The sequence below is a fragment of the Myodes glareolus genome, chromosome 24, assembly GCF_982192425.1.
Source record: "Myodes glareolus chromosome 24, mMyoGla1.1, whole genome shotgun sequence".
NCBI lineage: Eukaryota > Metazoa > Chordata > Mammalia > Rodentia > Cricetidae > Myodes > Myodes glareolus.
The window spans coordinates 1,449,635-1,458,965 of NC_142049.1; the positions used below are offsets into that span (position 1 = coordinate 1,449,635).

Genomic DNA, 9,331 nt, shown 5'->3' on the forward strand with positions numbered 1-9,331 from the left:
CAGGTGGTCCTGGGTTGTAAAAGAAATCAGTCTGAGTAAGCCATGGAAAGCAAGTCAAGAGGAAGTCAAGAATCGGCCTTCCTCCATGGTTCCTGACTCTACTCCTGTTCACCTCCCTACCGTGACGTCCCCCAGTGATTGATGGTGAGCAGGGCTTATGAGCCAGATGAACCCTTTCCTCCCCAAGTTGCTTTTGGTCATGGTGTTGATCGCAGCAATAGAAAGCCAACTAGAACAACTCTAGAGTCAGGTTGATGGCTCACGTCCACAAGACCAACAGTTGGGAAGTAGAAGCAGTAAGATCAGAAGTTTGAGGTTGTCCTCAACTATAGTGAGTTCGAGGCCAGCCTGGGACAAAAGGCGCCGTCTCAAAAGCAAACAAACAGAAATGTGCTTTAAATTTGGGGATTCCCAGAAGAACTGTGGACGGTGATGATAGAGTTGTTTCAGAATATATTTAGCATTTAATGTTAAAATGTCACCAGAGTAGGGAAATAAGGTACAGAGCAGACTTAAGCAACCCTAGAACTTAGGACATGGAGGAGAGGCTGCAGGGCTAACATCAGAGTGGAATGAACACAAACCTCCACTGTGTCTGGGGATGCTGAGTTCCTCCAGGGATGCCAAGTTCCCATTATCTGAAACTGCTGGGCATCTAGATGGGAATAAACATCTAAGTGGTCACCGGGAACCAGTTTTCTCAGTGCTGGAGAAGGAATGATTCATGTAGTCAGGAGACAAGTCAGTGTGAACTCACCATATCTCACAGCTTCTGACGGACAGAAAATAAAATACTGGTGTATACGCGGGCTAGTATACACAGGTGGCAGCCCAGCTGTATGCGCGGGCTAGTACACACAGGTGGGCTGCCCAGCTGTATGCGCAGGCTAGTACACACAGGTGGGCTGCCCAGCTGTATGCGCGGGCTAGTACACACAGGTGGGCTGCCCAGCTGTATGCGCGGGCTAGTACACACAGGTGGGCTGCCCAGCTGTATGCGCGGGCTAGTACACACAGGTGGGCTGCCCAGCTCTGGCTTCTGAGAGAGCCTAGAAGCAACAGCACCCACTAGCAGCTAGCATGCCTTGAGCCCAGGTTTTAGTTCCTATTACCATTCTCAAAAGAAGGGCTGTCCTAGGACCATTGTGATGGCACAGTGGATAAAGGCACTTGGTGTCCAGCCTGGAGACCTGAGCCCCACGTGTGGAGGGAGAAAACCTACTCATACAAGCTCACCTCTGTCGTCCATATGTGTATTGTCACACATAGGTTCACACGCACATATGCACATCAATGAATTAATAAATTAATCAACAAAAAGGAAGGAGATTCTTGAGATACATGAAGAAATGGCAGATCCTAGGGCTGGGGCATCTTGGAGTGCCGGAAAATCAAGACCAGCTAAGAACCTAACAAACAGAAAAAACAGACATACAAACAAACAGCAATACCTACCCCCCCACACACACACATGATAGTCAAATGATAGTCATCTTACACAGAAGTCAAATGGGACGATTTAGTGGCCATGGCAGGGGACAATTTGCAGAAGAAAATAATAACATAGCATTGAGATGCCAACCTGAAGAGTAACCAAGACATCCTTGAACACATGCTGATAAATGAACAATAGTCCCCCTTTCAGAAAGACCCCCCAGTACTGCATGGCTGTGCTTCCCTTAAGGAAATGGAGTTCGGCTCTCCCAGTTGAACTGAAGCTATGTGACAACCTGCTTCCAAAGGTAGGACGTTCAAAGAGCTGGGTGAGGGGGAGGCCTGGGAAGTGACTTCATATGGAAAATCCTGGCAAGCACTAGCTTGAGCAGGTGGCTGAGGCTAATGTGACCCGTGATAAGCCAGGCTGATAGCGTGTTCCTCTGATATGTCGGGATGACCGTGGTACTTTATATCTCTGGTCTTTTTCCTAAGCCTTGTAATCCCTGTGTAATCGCGAGGGGAAAAAAATTAGACAAATGCAGTTTTCCTGTGTGAAAGGAGACTGAGAAGATGGAACATCCCGCAGGAGGTCTCGGGCAGATAAAAATCATCAGAAAAATCAGTCACTAACATACGGTGTTTAGTCAATAATAATAACAATGGACCAGTCTTGGCTCTGTGGATGTGACTAAAATATAATAATGTAAAATGTTATATAGGGTAACATTTTAGGGTGAAGGTATGTAGGAACCTTCTGTTCAGTATTTACTACTTTTCTATATACCTAAAATTATTTTAAAATTATTAGTTCACTTACATTCTAAAACATTGCTATGAGATGCTGTGTTATTTTTCTGGGCTGTTTTAGCAAATAACCATAAGCTTGGTCACTTGAAATACCAGACACCAGCTGGGCAGTGGTGGCATGCACCTTTAATCCCAGCACCCGGGAGGCAGAGGCAGGTGGATCTCTGTGAGTTTGAGGCCAGCCTGGTCTACAGAGCGAGTTCCAGAACAACCAGGGCTACACAGAGGAGCTGAGTCTCGGTGTGGTGTAGGTGGGGCATGGGGGAGCCTAGACTGGTGCTGGTAAGATGGCTCAGTGAATAAACTTGCCTACGAGTTTGACCCCCAGGACTTGTATGACAGAAGTGGGGAACTAAGTCCAGAATAGTCCTCTGAACTCCTCAGGTGAGCCGTGGTGTTTGCATATATACATACACAGAATGAGCAAATAAAACCAAAAAAGAAAAACCCATCACGTATTAGCTGAGGGGTAGTTCCGTGGCAGAGCTTGTCTAACATTTGCTAGGGCCTGGGTTCAATTCCCAGCACCGTGCCATGATTGAACAAAATAGGTCTGTGGACTGGAAGTCTGAAGCTGGTGACTGTGGCGTCACTTGAACAAGTTTCCAGGAGGGCCACTTTCCCTCAGAGGCCTTAGAGGATTGACTATTTGTCTTCCTTAATCATCTTCTAAAGCTGTGTTCCTTGGCTTCTGGCCTTTCTGCGTCTTCCATAGCAGTAATCCTAATTTTAACTCTGTCTCTGCCAGCATGTCACCTCTGACCTCCTGTTTTTATAGAAATTCTTCTCATTTGTTCTTTGGTCTTTGTTTTTCGAGACACTTTCTCTGTGTGGCCTTGGCTGTCTTGGAATTCATTCTGTACACCAATTTGGCACTGAACTCAGAGATCCCCCTGCCTCTGCCTCCTGAGTGCTGGATTAAAGGTATATGTGCCACAACCCAGGTAGAAAATCTCATCTGTAAGGGATACAAGTGACAGAATTGGGAACCCATCCTGACAAGTCAGGGTAATCTCATCCCAAATTCTTAATAGAATCATATCTGCAAACTTTCCTTTTTGCCACACAGAATAAGCATTAACAAGTTCCAGGGTCTAGGATCGGCATTTGGTATCATATTTTAGCTTACTAAAATGCCAGGCAAGTTATTTCATTCTGTCTGTATGAGCCTTAGACTCATTAAGGAAGTTACACAAATTAGATAAGTTAATTGATCAGTCACTGGGTGAGTTAAGGGGAAGATGGGAGCTTGAGACTCCCCTCTCTTGGGCACAGGAGACCTGGCACTCCCCTCAACAAATTCCATCCCCACACAATCGTGGCATCCGTGTTAGGACATAATGGTTGCTCAAAGAACTGGGAACGGAATTCTGAGTCGTCAGTTCAAATCTCAGCGCTGCCCGCAGCTCTCAGGGTAATCTCAAGGACATCACTGTCCATATAATGGCATATAAAACAATTCAAGAAGCGCATGGGAATGCATCTTGCCCCATGACAGGATGTTCCTACGTCTAGTGTCCTTCACTTGTCGATCTCGGTACCACCCAGGAACTGAGTAACGCTGAGTAATGGTAGGAACGACAATGACACAGGCAAGATGGCTTCGAGGGTGATGAGCAGAGGGGAGAGTCCCCTTGTTTCACACGGTGTCCCCAAGCCGCCACAAGTCTAGGCCAGGGTTGACAAATGACAACCCGCTCTGGAATGACTGTGAGCGAAAAGGAGTTATCAACAAGGGCTTGCAATCAGTCTGGTGACAGGAACTAGGACTTTGAGCCCAAGTTAAGGGGAATGTCATTCTTTAACAGAGAACTCCAGGGCCGGTGGGACGGCTTAGCAGGTAGACGAGTTTGCGGTCCAAGCCTGATGACCCGAGTTTGATCCTCTGAACCCACAGTGGAAAGAGAGAACTTCTGAGAGATGTCCTTCAGTGTCCGCTCACATGCCTGTGTGTGCACATGTGTGCACATGTGTGTACACACATCGTCTCTCACTCTCACACACACACACACACACACATGCATATAACATAAAAAAACTAGAGAATTCCATTCTATTTGTAAACCTCTAATAAACAAAATTATACTTGATTATTTATTTAGAGTTTAGACGGTCATATTGCGGTGGGAATGCATTCTTTTGTTCTGCCTGCTAGAACACCCCCACTATCCCCTGTTGCCCTGCGAAGCCTCCATGACCATGTGGCAGTCAGTTTGCCCAGTAGTCCTTAGCTCCCCCTTTGACCAGCTTGATGCAAGCCATCCCATGCCTTCCTCCCAAAGCAGCCAGAAGCTGCTTTGCTTTCCGGTGCTATTCGGTGTCACCAGTCCCCTGCAGCAAACGTCCTTGAGTCCTGCAGCACTCTCTGGATCCCCAGGGCCTTGGTTGTGCATACTCCTCTCTGTTTACTGTTTTCTCTGCCAGCCACACCCTCCCCCTCAGTCAGGATGGATGTCCTCTTCAGAGGATCTTCCCCAGCACCTTGCACAAGCTTCCCCCTCTGCCTAAGACACATTTTCTACCTGATGCCAAGTCTTCTTGGTCTTCCAGGTCATTGAAAACATGCCCTGCCTCTGGAACGCTTCCCCAGCTCCACTTCCCTCCTTAGCGCCTCTGCTGACCTTCCACAGCCTCTGCTTCCTGCCATTCCCAGTGATCACACTCTTTCAATGCCTGTGACCTCTGCTAGACTGGGAGATCCTCAATGCCAGCTGATCCAGCAAAACCGGTGGCCTTGCTTCTCAATGACAGGGCTCCTGCTCTCCCTTGCTACTTGAGTAAGGGGCAGGCAAGGGCTGGGACTGGGTATCCTGAAGCCCAATTTGTTTCCTTCTCTGGGCTGCTGTTCTTCATCTGTTCAGTAGGGGTAAAGGGTCCTTTGCTGGCTCTCAAGCCTGGGTCAAAGGTGGAAGTGGAGCCTTGTGTGGGCTTAGTGGCATCAGCTGAGCTCCCAGACAGCTTGGTCAGCCCTCACAGGCAACCCCAGACTAACACGAGCCTGGGCCCTGCGACTGGCGTGATCAGGGTCATCGGAGTCAAAGGTCAATCCTCTGTGACCTTGTGCAACTGACCCTGGTCTGGACACTGCCTGCTACCACCTATCCCATGTCATCCAACCACCACCCGCAGCTTCAGGAGTCAGGAATGAAAAGGACCTTGGAAGGCCAGGCTTCTGACATGAGATGTGAGCCTAAGGGGACGCGAGTTCAAACGTGTACTCGGGTCTGTGGATGCTTCAGCAAGAGTCGCTGTGTGCACAGGCATGCATGTGAGTGGACAGACGTCTTGGATGCATGTCTATGCACACTGGTGTGCACACTTGAGTGTGTTCCTGTACCTTAGGAATAAGAGTGTGCATCGCTATGCACGAGTAACAGTGTGGTCCCCTTAGTTCCTCCAAACTGTTAAACTGGTTCTTTGTGAGGCTCCAATGGCCCTGTACCCCTCCCCAGTGTTCCAACTCAACCCCTCGAGGATCCCATTTTCTAGGGACTCTCACCCATTTCTCGACCAGCCCAGTGCTGTCAGTAGAGACCAGAACCCTGAAGTGACAAGGGTGAATCTCAGGGTGGGGCAGGGGACGGTGGCATGTTCCAGCAGACTCTCTCGAGCCCTTTTAGGAATTCTATGGTGCTGGAGATTAAGCCCAGGGTCCTAAGCATGCCAGGCAAATGTTCTGCCACTAAAATTTGCATCCCCAACCTTCAGCCTTCTTTTTTGATTGCTAAATATTCAGTTCTATGCATCCAACCATGCTGATCTCTTTGACTTACTGGGACCACTGAAGGCACTTTTGGTACTCAGGATATGGCAAAGGCCTGGTGACCTTCAGCCAAGAAGGAAAAAAGCTGCTGTCTCACTTAAGCTGGAACGAACTCTAGGGCACAAGCCACATTCCAGGGTCCCCTTTGGGGTTAGACTGAGGCTCTGGGCCTAGCTCAGTAACCGTTCTGCTTAGCGTCCTCTCCTGCCCTGCCCTGCTCTGCTTTCCCAGCACCATTCTGGGTTCTTCTCGGGGATTTCCTTTTCCATTGTTTTGTTTGCCCTGTTTGTCACAGGGTCTTTCTATGTAGCCCATGTTGGCTGACACTCGTGACCTTCCTGCCTTAGCCCTGCAATGCTGGGTTTATAGGCATATACCACCACACCTATGCCTAGCCAGGGCAGTTCCTCAGTTAGCTGGTCTCACGAGGGACTCCTCGCCTTAGCAGTTATGCTTGGATAAGCCAGGAGCAATGGGCCTAGAACTTACCCAGACTCCAACAACAGGCTGCACAAAGAAGGCATGTAGCACAAAATGGGTGCGAGCTTTTAGAGATCCTCGCTTGCCAGCTGGGCACTACATGCCCACTTTCACCTCCTCTGCAGGGTACAGACCGTCTTGGTCACAATCTCCCAAAACCCTGGGCTTGGAAGTTTCCCGATCCAGCTGGGGTACCCCAGAACTAGAGTGGTCCCTTAGTCAGGCATAGTGGCTCATGCCTTTTATCCCAGCACTCAGAAGGTAGAGGCAGGCAGATTTCTGAGTTCAAAACCACCCTGAAACTTACTAAGCAAGTTCCAGGGCATTCAGGTCTATACAGAAACACCCTGTCTCAAAAAACAAGCTGGGCATGTTGGCGCATGCCTATAATCCCAGCACTTGTGAGGCAGAGGCAGGTGGATCTCTGAGTTTGAGGCTGGCCAGGGCTAAACAGAGAAACCCTGTCTTGAAACACCAAAAGAGAAAGGAAGGAAGGAAGGAAGGAAGGAAGGAAGGAAGGAAGGAAGGAAGGAAGGAAGGAAAGAAGGGGGAGAGAGAAAGAAGCCCTATCTTGGAAAAACAAAATAAAACCAGCCAACTAACCAGACAACAGAGAAGAGGACACAGGTAAATTAGCTGAGAATTTCTCTGCAGGCATCTTCACCACACTGCTGTCAAGATGGCTACCAAAAAGGCTGATGGACTCTGGGTGATGAAGTTTTGAACTCCTCATTCTCAGGAGGGCCTTGCTCGACGGAAGGCCACTACTCTAGAAAGCAGAGGCTTGAATTTCAGCTTTTACTCTCCTACCAGTGGCTGAGTGGCTTTAAGAGCAGCAACCGATTCCCTGGAACACGCCAGCCTCTTGTGAGCAGAATGCCAGAAGGGAAACATGGCGAGGTACGGCGTTTCAGAGTACAAGACTCAAGTCTCAGGCTGGGAGTGTGGCTGAGTGTGTGTTTGTCATGCCTGGAGCCTTAGGTTTTATCTCCAGCACCTACAAGCTAGCATGGTGGTTCGTGCATTTACTCCCAGAGCTTGGAGGACGGCAGGAGGGTCAGAAGATCAAGGTCGCCAGGGGCTACGTGCGCCTCTGTCTCAAAACAAGAGAATCGAGCGTCACTTCCACAGCCCCTGCCCATGGCTCTTTGAATAGCTGAACCAATTACTTACCCAGCCTGTGACTTAGTTTCCTCATCTGTCAGTGAAGACCACCACCGCAATGACCTCACAGGCTCTGGTGAAGATTAAATGGGATACAGCCCACAGAACACTTGGCAGGTCCCTGGCACACTAAGAGCTTTGAGATCTGGTGGCTATTTTTGCTCTTGTTATGTACCGAGGTTGTATAACTGACTCTGTCCTGTGGCCTCACTGACTTGACATTGCTTCCAGGCTTTGTGACAGCGCAAGGACACTCCAGAAAGGACACACGAGTGGAAACTGGTCTTAAAGGGTTTCCCCTCCCTGGTCCACCTGCCTGGCCTCTAACGCCTTTCCAGTGCACATTGCAGGTGAGCTAGCCTGGGTTGGGGTGGGCGTGTCTTGGTATCTGCAGCATCCACTGACTGGCACAGCCCAACCTTGTTTTCTTCTTGTTGCTGAGGCAAACAGAAGTCAGGCAGCGTTCACCTTTCCCCTATTTCCCTGGCAGCCCTCATCCAGACAGGGTCATGTTTCATTTTGTTTCTTCAAGGTAGAAATGTATTGATTTTGATAAGATTCCTCTTCTCAATCTTTTATTATAATTATTTACAGTTGGTGGTGGGTGGGTGGGTGTGTCTGGGGTGGGGCTGCACACCAAAGTGTGCTTGTGAAGATCAGAACACATCAGTTGTGCCCCTCCACCAGTGAGTTCTGAGGTTTACCTTGGGGGAAAGCTCCCTTACCCACCGAGCTGTCTCACTTTTCAGTCTTTAATTACGGCAAAGGACAGGCAACATAAACCTTATCGTTGTCCAAGTACTTGGATCCACCATCCACCTGCAGAACGCTTGTTCTCTCAAAGCCCAAGCACAGGTTTCTTTCACACCAGGCAGTGGTTTTCCATTCTCTCCAACACCCTGTTTCTTCTTTTTCAATATTTTATTATTTTACAAGTTTGAGTGTTTTGCTTGTGTGCACTACGTGTTTGATCTGGTGTCCAAGGAGGTCTGAAGAGGGTATGGAATCTCCTGGAACTGGAATTGAAGACAGTTGTGAGCTGCCATGTGGATGAGACTCAAACCCAGGTTCTCTGGAAGAGCAGCAGGCGCTCTTAACCACCGAGACCACCTTCCCCTAGTTTCTGCTTTCCTCATTCATGAGAGGATTGGGTTTGGTTGTTATTTGTTTGGGTTTTGGTTTTTGAAACAGGATCTCACTATGCAGCTCCAGCTGTCCAGTAACTCACCCTGTAGGCCAGGCTGGTCTTGAACTTAGAGATCCATCTGCTGCCTCTGCCTCCTGAGTGCTGGGATTAAATGCATGTACCACTAAGCCTGTTTGGTTTTTTTGTTTGTTTATTTGTTTGTTTTTGCTTGTGTGTGTGTGTGTGTGTGTGTGTGTGTGATATTTTTATAAATACTTACTGAAACCAGGTGAGGTTAATCCCAGCAGATCTCTGAGTTCAAGGCCAGTCTGATCTATATAGTGAGTTTCAGGACAGCCAAGAGTACTGAGTAAGGTCCTGTCTAGGAAAAACAAAACAAAACAAAAAAAATCAAAACCAACCAACCAAATAAACAAACAAATACACAAAAAGCAAAAAAATGAAAGATATTTGTTGGTCATCTCCTATATGCCTGATGCCTAGAACTCAGGAGAGACTCATGAGTTACCACCAGCTCTCAAGATTTAAGAGTC

At 48.3% G+C, this 9,331-nt stretch overlaps 1 long non-coding RNA gene across 2 annotated transcripts in view; it reads right to left on the bottom strand.

Annotated features, from left to right (window-relative positions):
• The window catches only part of LOC146889855 (uncharacterized), a 17,945-nt gene extending 9,976 nt beyond the window's left edge, over nucleotides 1-7,969 (bottom strand). Inside the window, exon 1 of one of the 2 annotated variants that reach the window (XR_015736289.1) lies at nucleotides 7,661-7,969. This is a non-coding gene — a long non-coding RNA (uncharacterized LOC146889855). The remainder of the gene's footprint in view (nucleotides 1-7,660) is intronic. The other variant, XR_014999562.2, reaches the window with a different exon arrangement.
• Between the last annotated feature and the right edge of the window lie 1,362 nt (nucleotides 7,970-9,331).